This window comes from Coffea arabica, chromosome 8e (assembly GCF_036785885.1).
Source record: "Coffea arabica cultivar ET-39 chromosome 8e, Coffea Arabica ET-39 HiFi, whole genome shotgun sequence".
Taxonomy (NCBI): domain Eukaryota; kingdom Viridiplantae; phylum Streptophyta; class Magnoliopsida; order Gentianales; family Rubiaceae; genus Coffea; species Coffea arabica.
In genome coordinates this window covers 22,594,599-22,608,533 of record NC_092324.1, presented here as the reverse complement: position 1 = coordinate 22,608,533, position 13,935 = coordinate 22,594,599, and the positions used below count along the sequence as shown (strand labels likewise).

Here is a 13,935-nt window from a genome sequence, read left to right as displayed (position 1 = left end):
CTATACGGAGGAGAAGCAGGTGACTTTTTCTGTCTTCCAATTGGAAGGGGCGGCTCGTTCCTGGTGGAACGTAATAAGACAGAAATGGGCCGAGAACAAACGCCCAACACATGGGTGAACTTCATGAGGGAGTTCAACGCTAAATTCTTCCCTCCTCTAGTTCAAGAACGGAAGGAAGATGAATTTATCCGGATGTGGCCGAAAGATGGTTAGAAAACATGGTAGACATCTTTGCTGCCCTACACTATACGGAGGAGAAGCAGGTGACTTTTTCTGTCTTCCAACTGGAAGGGGCGGCTCGTTCCTGGTGGAAAGTAATAAGACAGAAATGGGACCGAGAACAAACGCCCAGGACATGGGTGAACTTCATGAGGGAGTTCAACGCTAAATTATTCCCTCCTCTAGTTCAAGAACGGAAGGAAGACGAATTTATCCGGCTTCGCCAGGGGACCCAGACTGTCGCCGAGTACGAGAGTCAATTCACGCGACTGTCAATTTGCGCCCGAACTCATCATGACCGAACAACGAAGAATAAGGCGGTTAGGCCAAGGCCTGAACGTGGAGATCCAGAAGGATCTAGTTGTAACCCAGATTAACGCCTTCAGTGATGCCGTGGAGAAGGCTCAACGAGTAGAAAATGCTAGGCTACAAGTGAGAAACTTCCAAGTCAAGAAAAGGGGATTTCCTGGAAGTAGTTCGGAGCAAGGGGATGAAAGTACGCCTCCTAAGATTGGAAAGGGAAACGGGTGAGTACAACTACCGGGGATGACACGTGGTGCCTCACAGAGAGGCTCAGTCTCCGCTTCCCGTGATCCCTGTGGGTACTATGGGAAGCCGAATCACACAGAGGATGTCTATTGGAAGAAAGGAAGAAAATGTCTGCGTTGTGGGAGCGCAGATCATCAAATCGCAAATTGCCCAAGCCGATCTCGAGAAGGGAGTACGTGTAAGAACCCGTAAATTTCCTTATTTCTAGGCCTTATTTTAATTATTTGCAAGCCTTTTATGCATTTTCTTTATTAGAAAATTTTCTAAATAATTTTTATGAGTAAATATAGTTTTTAGAAGATTTTTCTAGTATCGGTTAGATTTTGAGAAATTAAGAACGTATATCGGACGTGGGACCCGCTAGTGCGGAAAGTTCGGTCAAATTCGGCCAATTAAGTTAAGTTTGGGATACTGGGTTTAATTTACCTGGTGTTATGAGATAATTAGAGGTTGTTATATGGATGAGAGTGGAGAGACAAAAGGATAACCATGTATTAATTATAGTGACAAGTGTCACTTGGAGAGCTAGTCTTACTTTTGACCACTATTCATACTTTACCAAATAAATCAAAAATTGACCCAAAAATCATCCAAAAATTGCAAGCTTTGGCCGGCCCTCTCCAAGGCAAAAGAAAGGAAAACTCTTCAATTTCTTCCTTCTATTTCTTGCTCAATCTCACAAATTAACCGTTAGAATCTTGATTTACTCCATAAAAACCCTTAAGTGAGTGGTTGTGAGGTGATTAGGGAAGTGGTTTGGAAGCTTAAGGTGCTAAGTTGCTCTTGTTCTTGGGTTGTTAAGGTGAGTAACTAAGGGACCCTTCTTGCAACTCAATAATGCTTATTTATTGTCATGTGTGAGGTGAATTGATGATTTTAGGTGTTGATTCATGACTTTTGGTGGAATTTGATGCATTTTCTATTTAATCATGAATTTTTCTGTTTTCATATGATTACAGTTGTGTGGCCTTGTATGATGGTTGGAAATGATCTAGAATAGAGCTAGAATGCGTAAATTGTGGTTGTTGAGGAAAATTTCCGCATTTGCCGGAAAATTTCAGAAGTTAGGGTTTCAATTCAACCATTCTGTCCGGTACTGTTCCTCATAGTTAGAGGCCGAATTAGCCTTGGGTTAAAACATGAAAGTTGTAAGGAATGACATTTTATAGATTCCTACAAAATTTCAGGTCAATCGGAGTAATGTAGCCTGTGAAAAGACTGAAATTCTCCTGCTGCCCTGTTTCTGTCCGAACTTGCTAATCAGCTTTGGTAATTGGTTAATTTGATTGGAAATGCTTCTGATTTGGTTCTTGATGTCTTCTTAATAATTATAGCCTTGTATCTTAGGTTTCGGATGGCTTTGGAATCACTTGATTTGGACTTAGGTAGCCTGACTTATGATGTTTGAGCCAGAATGCGGTTTGTAAACCTGTTTTGACGGTGCTGGTTTGGTATATTGATCTTTTGACCTAGTTTCACTACAAACTGGACTGAGTGACCTTCTTCAACATTGTAGCCCTACCTCTTAGCTTCGAAATGGTGTGTATTACACCTCAATCCGATAATCGTAGTGCCAATGGTGCCAAAACCGTAAAATGATGTCAAAAACTATTTTTATGATTTAGAGCTTAATTCCATTTCCGGATTTCCCTGGTTTACTCTAGTGCTTATACATTCTTATGGAGCCCTATTTTGGTAGTATGTGGAATTGGTTTATGACTTGTAATCGAGTCTTATTGTGCTTATTTGAATATTTTAGGGCGTGACGGTGAGTAAAGACTCTCTTTGGGCAGAAGTTTACGAAATTCCACTTGCTTACTTGGTGAGTATACTACTCACTTGTTTGTTTACAATGTGGCTTTATTATATTGAACTTGATGCCTTGAAGGCTTATTTACACTATTGAAACTGATTAAAGTGAGGGTGTACTTGATCGCCCTCACCCCCTTTTGTATTATATACGACTGTCTACTGTTTCACTGTGGTACTTGAAATGTTCATGGAAAACTAGATTTGGTGTCGTTTGGACGAGGATCCAACGGCTTTTACTGTTACTACTGAGCTTAACCCCATTGGTAGTCGATTGAATCGAGCCAGCGAGGGCTTGGTCGTGAAAGTTGACGAGCCATGGGGACTGTTATATGGAATCCTGTAGTAGTGAGACTCTTGATTCCGGTATACTCGAGTATTACCAAATTTCTACTGTTTGGAGTTCGGGCCTGGTAGGGGTATGTTGGGTTGAAGGAATGGATGTAAAGTGGAGCCTACTGTTGGTTACTCTTAAACATTGACGGAGGGTCAATGAGGTCCGATCAAGAATGCAAGCGAGGAAAGGGGCTCTTGAGAGCCGCCCGTATCCTTTTATCAACACTATTGATGTGTGCCTTTGTGAGGACCCGCAAATTTCCTACATTTTTCTTCAAAAATGCCTTTTATTTGAAAATTATTATTTATTAAGGCCCCTACCTCATTATATCACACTAAGTGTAAATAAACCTAGAAAATAAGGTTTTACGCTTTGGTTTCAAGTTTTGAGCAAAATTAGGGTTTTTGCGATTTTTCCGCCGGATGAATTTTCGGTACTGGCCAAGGATCAATTTGATGATTAAAAGTGAATTTTAAGTGAGAAATAATATGTGACTAGTGGCAATGATATAAGGTTAGTGAATGGGAAATAAAAACCCTAGTACGTGAGTTTTTAAGAAAAACGGCGCGATCCGGCGGGTCCCGCGCATTACCGATTGAACGCACCGCTTGACCACCATTTTTCTTACCCAACAAGTTGTTGACTTTTGCACATAATATCTTCTCTCTTGGCAGCATGTTGACAGAAAATTGGTGGCTAAGAAAGGCAAGAAAGAAAGAGAAAAAAAAAAAAAGAAAAAAAGAAAGGGTGGTGGTGGTGACACTTGTCACCACCTCATGGTTTCTTACCAAGACAAACTTCATCCATATAACCTTAACACTTAGCCAATTCTTCCTCATTTCTGCTAGTGCTGGCCGAACTTAGCTTGGAGAAAACACCAAGGAAGATTTCTTCATTTCACCTTCAAATCCAACAACTTAGTGAGAAAATCCACAAAGTAAACCGATTAAACCTACTCTTGAGTGATTATCTAGTGATTGGTGGTGGAAATTTGGGAAGAGAAAGCTTGGGGCTGCTCTTAGGGACTTCTAATCAAGGTAAGAGGATGATATCTCTCTAACTTTCTCTTTCAATCATGGTTAAAGTAAGCTTGGTAGCTTGATTGGTGGTAGATTCATGGATGCTAGCATGTGTAGGAGTTTTTCCCCAATTTATTTGATGAACTAGGGTTTCTGAATTTCTGCTCAAGTTGAAGTATGATGCATGAATGTTGCAATTAAAGTTATATAAGGTTGTTTAGTGGTGATTAGAACCAGAAATTTGAGGAAATTACACTTAGAGCTAAAAATTCCAGATTTCTGGAAAATTTCCCAAGCATTCTGTCCGAAATTGTACCTATATGTTAGAGGCCGAATTGGCCTTTGGTCAAAGAAGGAAAGTTGTATAGAATGGTGTTTTATAAGTTCCTGTAAAATTTCAGCTCAATCGGAGCAACGTAGGATGTGAAAAGTCCAAAATACCCCTACTGTTTTAAGAATTTCCCAGCAGTCCGTTTCTTCAGTTCAGTCCAGTTTATCACGATTTTTGACCAGGATCCATTCTGATTTAGCTCTGGGCCAAAACATAAAAGTTGTAGTGTTCTGAAGTAGCTTTAAAATGCCTCAAAGAAAATCTGATTCGGACTTGTGTACACTGAGTTAGGTCCGTTACAGCATAATGCGTTTAAACTGCCGGTGAATTGGTTTCTGGTTTAGTAATCTGAGATTTTGACTAAGTTACATTAGGAAATGGACTAAGTGACCTTCATGAATGTTGTAGCTCTGTGTCTTAGCTTCTAAACGGCATAGGTTTCGTTTTAATCCGATAAACGTAGCCTCAGGTATGGTATTACCGCATTTGTACGTCAAATCTGTCTTGAACTACATTGCGTTTCTGCACTTGTACTTGATGCGATTCGTGTTGTTATGATATTGTGAGCCTATGGAACGGCTCTCGACATAAATTGCTTATTTGTATGATGTTGGGATGTTGTTGAAGAAAAATAATGAAGCCTAAATGGCTGGAAATTAGGTAAACACAAAGGGCATGCTGCCCGAATTTTTACTCGAGGTCTAGAAAACTCTCTTTGTGACTTGAGTGAAGGTTAAGTGATTATTCCTTGAACTATCGAGGACCTTTGTCATTTGTTTATGAAGGGTTATATGTTAGGACTTGACCGAACTTGTACCCTTAGGAAAACGATATGAATCACTACGAAACCGTTTTATTTGCACTTTTGACTCAAGAGTCATCTTCAAGCAAAAATGTTATCAAATTTTTCAGTTTGAAGAGCGAGCAACTATTTCACGACTACTCTCCAAGTGAATTCCAGTTTCTTGATTTTGATTGAATAAAACGTCTAAGTTTCGAATCTTAGTCATATTTCAAAGTTCTCAAACTGAGTTTTATCGCAGATTTGGACTCCGAACCCGGAGTATACCCTGAAAGTGATCAATAAAGGCACTATATCTTTTGGTGAGTGCTTTCAAATACTGAATTGAACTTGATACATGACCAATATGAGTACATGTTATATACGTGAATTGATAGGGCAAGAGTGTACTTTATCGCACTTGCCCTTACGTGATATACTTGTTTATTGATTGCAATTGACTTGATATACTCGTTCATGATTTGCGCACTTCCTGGAATTCCGGAAACCCTGTGGCGAGTTACTCGAGTCGAGCCGGCAAGGGCCTGGTCGATTAGATAACAAACCCTGGGTCACTTGTAATGTCGAGTGGAGTGTTATCTCCTCGACTAACGGTATACTCGAGTATTACCACCCATGTTTATTGAGGATTTTGGGCCCAGTAGGGGGTGTGAATGGTGGACGGAGAGTCGTGTAAGTGGTGTTCTACTGGATTGGTTACTTACTTGAAAGTTGACGGAGTGTCAACTACTACGTGATCAAGCTTCTGGTAATGAAATGGGAATTTGACTCCTGAGAGTCATCCGTATCCTTATACTTTGGAGTGATTATTGCTTATTGGATTATTGTTGCTTGTGAAAAACTTCTACACTCGCTCATTTTGAGATTGCTACTTGACGTGTTATTGTTCACATTTATGAACTCTTCATGCTCGTTACTTTGCTATATCGAAACTTGTACAAAAAAAAAATAATGGTCAATTTGCTATTTGGAACCTCACTGGGCTTTTAGCTCATACCACGCTATTTGTTTTCCTTACAGGGATACGAGTGACGCGCGAGACTTGTAAAAGCTAGCGTAGCCTTTTGTTTTGACTTTTGACTTTTTGGTCTTGTACTCGCGCTATTCCTCGAATGGAACATGATGTACTTGGATTGTATACGTTTTGAGCTAGTTTGGTGTATTAAGACTTTGTACCCCGTTTTCTATCAATGTAAATTATAAGCTTGAATTATGAATGTTAATTATGGTTCATGGATGTGTATACATGACTCGATTGAGTTAGTGAGTGAGTCCTGGCGAGAGCTGGGCAGGCGGTCCACCGAACCCTTTGGTATGCCTTAGGGGGAGGTGGGGTCGTCACAGATGGTATCAGAGCTCTTATTGAGCTCGTGCCGGGAGAGGGTTCTCGGACTGTGGGGATTGACTTGTTAAGTATGGAACAATTGTCTATTGTTGGGGATCTTAGATATGTATGTTGGGTAGGAATCTCTAATACGGGTGATTTGCTCTTGAGCCTGGCCAGCTTGAGTGGTGAATTATCATATTTTCGGATTCTTGTCCCCGAATACCAAAGAGTGACATCTTTACGATTAGCTGAGATCTCGTGTAATATTTGGATAAGTTTGGATGGTGAAAGCAAAGGCACAGGGAATGCGAGTAGTCTGGACTTGAAAAATATTGAAGATATTCATGGGATTTGGGATCTTTCTTATTCATGTGTTTCGAGCCTTGATTAAGTATAGTGCCTGAGCGATACCTAGGGTTAATGCTCGATAAGTTATGTGACTTGTTTTGCTCGAATGTATTGTATTGCCTTGTTTTATGATTTAGAGGGGTTATGATTTGCAATATTCTGTTTTATGTTGTTTGTATTTATATAGTTACTTAGTGGCTATGATCTATTATTGATTAGTTGGTTATATTGTTCTAGTTTATTAGCTGCGAAACATGGAAGATAAAAGAAGTCGGACCAAGAAAACTAATCGAGAACGCGGTTCTAGGCGAGGCCGTGAAGGTGAACAAGCACAGGAACTGGTGCCAGAACCGAGAGAGGAGAGGGAGGCAGCGGTTGAGCAGCAACCTGAACCCCAGACTGTCGGGGGAGATCAGGTGGCCACCGCCATCCAACAGATGACTAATATTTTGACTCGGTTGGTGGAGCAACAGGGTCAAGGTTCTGTAAATCAACCTAGGGACTCTGATTCAGGGCAGGATAGAGCCTTGGAGAGATTCCAAAAGTTCTCCCCACCCAAGTTTTTAGGAGGGCCAGACCCGTATGAGGCTGAGAAATGGCTGGAGGCCATGATAAATATCTTTGCTGCCCTAAACTATACTGAGGAGAGACAAGTCCAATATGCTGTATTTCAGTTTGAGGGGCCAGCTAGGGCTTGGTGGAATGTAGTGAGGGCCAAGTGGGAGAGAGAGGGAACTGCCTGGACTTGGCTAAATTTTGCACGGGACTTCAACGAAAAATACCTTCCACCCATCGTCCAGGAGAAGAGAGAGGACGAATTCATTAAACTCCGTCAGGGGATGTTGAGTGTAACTGAGTATGAGACTCAGTTTACAAAGTTATCCAAATTTGCTCCTGAACTGATAGCTACGGAGCCGAGAAATGTACGGAGGTTTATACAAGGACTGAATGTGGAATTACAAGAAGCCTTAGCAGCGGTCCAAATTAATACTTTCACGGAGGTTCTGGAGAAAGCCTTGAGGATAGAGACTGCTAGGGCACAAGTGAGAGCTTTCCATGCAAAAAGGAGAGGTGCGCCTGGTGGAAGTCAAAGGCAAGGACAAAGTGATTTTGATATGCCACCTTCTAAGATAAGCCGAGGAGATAGTAGTGAGAAAATTTCAGGGATATCTAAGGAAAGTACTCCAAGAGGAGCTTCGCGTGGCTGGGGTCAAGCAAGAGGTGCCTCACAAGGAGGTCAGACCTCAACCCCTCAAGTACCTTGCGGGTACTGTGGGAAGGCCAATCACGTGGAGAGTGATTGTTGGCGAAAGGCGGGAAAATGTTTATGGTGTGGTAGCACCGAACACCAGCTTGTAACCTGTCCCCGTAGATCACGTCTAAACCCTGAACAAGCAAGTGTAGGAGGGACTAAGCCAAGAGTGCCAGCTAGAACGTATGCCTTGAACCAACAGGCAGTACCTGAACCAACGGAGATAGTAGAAGGTACGATTCGTGATTTCTATTGTTTCTCTAAGTTTTGGCTATAGTGAGACCTGAGAGCCGGAAATGAATATATAAGGAAAATACCCTACGTTATTCGAAGTGCATGTATGAATTTCGAGGTCGAAATTCTTTTAAGGGGGAAAGGATGTGAGGACCCGCAAATTTCCTACATTTTTCTTCAAAAATGCCTTTTATTTGAAAATTATTATTTATTAAGGCCCCTACCTCATTATATCACACTAAGTGTAAATAAACCTAGAAAATAAGGTTTTACGCTTTGGTCTCAAGTTTTGAGCAAAATTAGGGTTTTTGCGATTTTTCCGCCGGATGAATTTTCGGTACTGGCCAAGGATCAATTTGATGATTAAAAGTGACTTTTAAGTGAGAAATAATATGTGACTAGTGGCAATGATATAAGGTTAGTGAATGGGAAATAAAAACCCTAGTACGTGAGTTTTTAAGAAAAACGGCGCGATCCGGCGGGTCCCGCGCATTACCGATTGAACGCACCGCTTGACCACCATTTTTCTTACCCAACAAGTTGTTGACTTTTGCACATAATATCTTCTCTCTTGGCAGCATGTTGACCGAAAATTGGTGGCTAAGAAAGGCAAGAAAGAAAGAGAAAAAAAAAAAAAAAAAAAAGAAAGGGTGGTGGTGGTGACACTTGTCACCACCTCATGGCTTCTTACCAAGACAAACTCCATCCATATAACCTTAACACTTAGCCAATTCTTCCTCATTTCTGCTAGTGCTGGCCGAACTTAGCTTGGAGAAAACACCAAGGAAGATTTCTTCATTTCACCTTCAAATCCAACAACTTAGTGAGAAAATCCACAAAGTAAACCGATTAAACCTACTCTTGAGTGATTATCTAGTGATTGGTGGTGGAAATTTGGGAAGAGAAAGCTTGGGGCTGCTCTTAGGGACTTCTAATCAAGGTAAGAGGATGATATCTCTCTAACTTTCTCTTTCAATCATGGTTAAAGTAAGCTTGGTAGCTTGATTGGTGGTAGATTCATGGATGCTAGCATGTGTAGGAGTTTTTCCCCAATTTATTTGATGAACTAGGGTTTCTGAATTTCTGCTCAAGTTGAAGTATGATGCATGAATGTTGCAATTAAAGTTATATAAGGTTGTTTAGTGGTGATTAGAACCAGAAATTTGAGGAAATTACACTTAGAGCTAAAAATTCCAGATTTCTGGAAAATTTCCCAAGCATTCTGTCCGAAATTGTACCTATATGTTAGAGGCCGAATTGGCCTTTGGTCAAAGAAGGAAAGTTGTATATAATGGTGTTTTATAAGTTCCTGTAAAATTTCAGCTCAATCGGAGCAACGTAGGATGTGAAAAGTCCAAAATACCCCTACTGTTTTAAGAATTTCCCAGCAGTCCGTTTCTTCAGTTCAGTCCAGTTTATCACGATTTTTGACCAGGATCCATTCTGATTTAGCTCTGGGCCAAAACATAAAAGTTGTAGTGTTCTGAAGTAGCTTTAAAATGCTTCAAAGAAAATCTGATTCGGACTTGTGTACACTGAGTTAGGTCCGTTACAGCATAATGCGTTTAAACTGCCGGTGAATTGGTTTCTGGTTTAGTAATCTGAGATTTTGACTAAGTTACATTAGGAAATGGACTAAGTGACCTTCATGAATGTTGTAGCTCTGTGTCTTAGCTTCGAAACGGCATAGGTTTCGTTTTAATCCGATAAACGTAGCCTCAGGTATGGTATTACCGCATTTGTACGTCAAATCTGTCTTGAACTACATTGCGTTTCTGCACTTGTACTTGATGCGATTCGTGTTGTTATGATATTGTGAGCCTATGGAACGGCTCTTGAAATAAATTGCTTATTTGTATGATGTTGGGATGTTGTTGAAGAAAAATAATGAAGCCTAAATGGCTGGAAATTAGGTAAACACAAAGGGCATGCTGCCCGAATTTTTACTCGAGGTCTAGAAAACTCTCTTTGTGACTTGAGTGAAGGTTAAGTGATTATTCCTTGAACTATCGAGGACCTTTGTCATTTGTTTATCAAGGGTTATATGTTAGGACTTGACCGAACTTGTACCCTTAGGAAAACGATATGAATCACTACGAAACCGTTTTATTTGCACTTTTGACTCAAGAGTCATCTTCAAGCAAAAATGTTATCAAATTTTTCAGTTTGAAGAGCGAGCAACTATTTCACGACTACTCTCCAAGTGAATTCCAGTTTCTTGATTTTGATTGAATAAAACGTCTAAGTTTCGAATCTTAGTCATATTTCAAAGTTCTCAAACTGAGTTTTATCGCAGATTTGGACTCCGAACCCGGAGTATACCCTGAAAGTGATCAATAAAGGCACTATATCTTTTGGTGAGTGCTTTCAAATACTGAATTGAACTTGATACTTGAACTTGATACATGACCAATATGAGTACATGTTATATACGTGAATTGATAGGGCAAGAGTGTACTTTATCGCACTTGCCCTTACGTGATATACTTGTTTATTGATTGCAATTGACTTGATATACTCGTTCATGATGTGCGCACTTCCTGGAATTCCGGAAACCCTGTGGCGAGTTACTCGAGTCGAGCCGGCAAGGGCCTGGTCGATTAGATAACAAACCCTGGGTCACTTGTAATGTCGAGTGGAGTGTTATCTCCTCGACTAACGGTATACTCGAGTATTACCACCCATGTTTATTGAGGATTTTGGGCCCAGTAGGGGGTGTGAATGGTGGACGGAGAGTCGTGTAAGTGGTGTTCTACTGGATTGGTTACTTACTTGAAAGTTGACGGAGTGTCAACTACTACGTGATCAAGCTTCTGGTAATGAAATGGGAATTTGACTCCTGAGAGTCATCCGTATCCTTATACTTTGGAGTGATTATTGCTTATTGGATTATTGTTGCTTGTGAAAAACTTCTACACTCGCTCATTTTGAGATTGCTACTTGACGTGTTATTGTTCACATTTATGAACTCTTCATGCTCGTTACTTTGCTATATCGAAACTTGTACAAAAAAAAAATAATGGTCAATTTGCTATTTGGAACCTCACTGGGCTTTTAGCTCATACCACGCTATTTGTTTTCCTTACAGGGATACGAGTGACGCGCGAGACTTGTAAAAGCTAGCGTAGCCTTTTGTTTTGACTTTTGACTTTTTGGTCTTGTACTCGCGCTATTCCTCGAATGGAACATGATGTACTTGGATTGTATACGTTTTGAGCTAGTTTGGTGTATTAAGACTTTGTACCCCGTTTTCTATCAATGTAAATTATAAGCTTGAATTATGAATGTTAATTATGGTTCATGGATGTGTATACATGACTCGATTGAGTTAGTGAGTGAGTCCTGGCGAGAGCTGGGCAGGCGGTCCGCCGAACCCTTTGGTATGCCTTAGGGGGAGGTGGGGTCGTCACAGCCTTTGCTTACTTTTGATGTATTGGAATGAGAAGCTTGATACTTATATGAACTTTGCTGCTTGAGTGATTGTATATCACTGGGCGTAAGCTCACTCTGTTCCTTTTGTTTTCCTTACAGGAAGTTGATTACTTTTGGAAAGGTTGTACATGTTGGTTGCCAAGTTGAGCTTATGTAAAAGTATTTTGGAATAGCTCCTTTTGGGCAAAACCCTAACTGTATTTTGATCTAATTATCTCGCTTTTGTTTTGTAAATTACAAACGTATGTATATAACACTGCTTAACCCTGTTTATAGGTCTTATTTGGTTTGGAAATATTTTTTCGAGTTATATGACATGGCACCCACTATTCACCAACGGTTTAGTTTGTGTTTGGCTATTTTGCGATTTCGGCTTGTGTGAGCGCGTATTATTTTCCCGAAACGTCTTAGATCGTGTTTGCCTGCACCGTTAGTCCTGGCGAGAGCTGGGCAGGCAGTCCGCTAACCTTTTTGGTTCGCCTTAGGGGAAAGTGGGGCTATCACAGTAGGAGCCAACAGCCAACCACAACCAACCCTAACCAGTCGAAGGGGAAAAAGAATGGACCAAAGGTGTTGACTCGGGTGTATGCCCTAGAGCAACATCAAGCCCCTGATTTGTTTGACGACATGGAAGGTAAGATTGTGAGGACTTGCAAATTCCTTATATATTTCTTGAAAATTCCCTTTTATTTAAAAATTATTTGGCAATTATTATTCTACACTATCATACTACTCAATCACCCTAGAAGAGTGCCAATGATCATAGGAAATTAGGGTTTTCCTTTTCGATTTCAATTCGAAGTGAAATAGGATTTTTCGTGTATCCGTAGTGTAATTATCCGGTACGGAGTAAGGATCAAATTTGGTGCTTAAGAGTGACTTTTAGGTGAAAAAAAATATGTGATTAGAAACAATGATAAAAATTTAGTGAATAGGAAGTAAAAACCCTAGTACGTGTGATTTAAGGAAAAACGGTGCGAACCGACGTGTACCGTGCACTACCGATTGAACACACCACTTGATCACCACTTTGTTACCATATAAGCTCATTAAAATTTGAGCAAAATATCCCCTCATTTCCAGCTGGCTTTGGCCGAAAATTTTGACCAAATTGGCAAGGAAAAGAAACAAAAAAATGAGTGGGAATTGGTAGTGACACTTGTTGGCCATCTAGGGCCTTGACCAAGACCAAATTGTCTTGCCTTATTATCACCATTTTACTTCCCTTCTTCATCATTTCTGCTTGCTTTGGCCGAGAGAGAGGGAGAGAAAAACCAAGGGAGAGATACACCATTTCATCTTGAGTTTGAGCCATCCAAGTGAGGAAACAAGAAACTAAACCGATTAAAACCTTCTTTGAGTGTTTAGCTAGTGGTGTGTTGGTGAAAGTTTGGAAGGAAAAGCTAGGGCTGCTCTTGGTAGTAACTTTAATAAGGTAATAAGGATGATTTACCATTTCTTGCTCTTGATCTTGTTTAATTTGGCATAGCACCTTAAATTTGTGGTGGATGATACCTATTATAATGATTTGGATGGATATAGTGTATGTTCTTGAGTTACATGAGTTAGGGTTTGACGATTTTCTGCCTATACTTGCTTTATGGATAGTATATGTTGTATCTAAGCTTATATAAGAGGTTTTGGTGGTGATTGAGGCAAGAAATGAAGAAAGTTTCCTTTGAAAACGAAAAATTTCAGATTTCTGGAAAACTGTAACTCAGTTCTGTCCGGTTCCAGTTTGTAATGTTAGAGGCTGAATTAGTCTTAGAATAAAACATAAAATTTGTAGATAATGATATTTTATAGATGTCTATAAAATTTCAGCCCAATCGGAGTAACGTAACCTGTGAAAAGACCAAAATACCCTCACTGCCCTAGGATGCATCTAGTGATCCGTTTTAGACAGTTCATCCAGTTGACCGTGTCTATTCACTATGATCCATGCTGATTTAGCCATTTGCCAAAACATGAAAGTTTTAGTACTCTGTCTTAGATTTTCAACACCTCCAAGAACGCCTTAAACGAACTTTGGTAGCCTGAGAGATGGCCATTTAAATGTAGTACGGTTAACTAGCCGGTTAGTTGGAAGTTGGTTCTGTGAATTGGGAATTTGACTGGGTTACACTGGAAATTTGACTAAGTGATCTTCATGAAAGTTGTAGGCCCTCGTCCTAGCTTCGAAACGGTATAAGTTGTAGCCCAATCCGATAATCGTAGCTTCAGTTGTGTCCGTTACGTAAAACTCTATCAAATCTATCTCTTGTTAAACTTCATGT

General features: G+C 40.3%; 2 long non-coding RNA genes across 2 annotated transcripts; both read left to right on the top strand.

Annotated features, from left to right (window-relative positions):
- The first annotated feature begins 5,076 nt into the window (after nt 1-5,076).
- LOC140013077 (uncharacterized) lies at nt 5,077-6,276 on the top strand. Its single transcript, XR_011820156.1, has 2 exons — nt 5,077-5,368; nt 6,087-6,276. It is a non-coding gene; the product is annotated as an uncharacterized lncRNA (long non-coding RNA).
- Nucleotides 6,277-10,317: 4,041 nt separating this feature from the next.
- LOC140013050 (uncharacterized) lies at nt 10,318-11,505 on the top strand. Its single transcript, XR_011820117.1, has 2 exons — nt 10,318-10,584; nt 11,316-11,505. It is a non-coding gene; the product is annotated as an uncharacterized lncRNA (long non-coding RNA).
- The last annotated feature ends 2,430 nt before the right edge of the window (nt 11,506-13,935 follow it).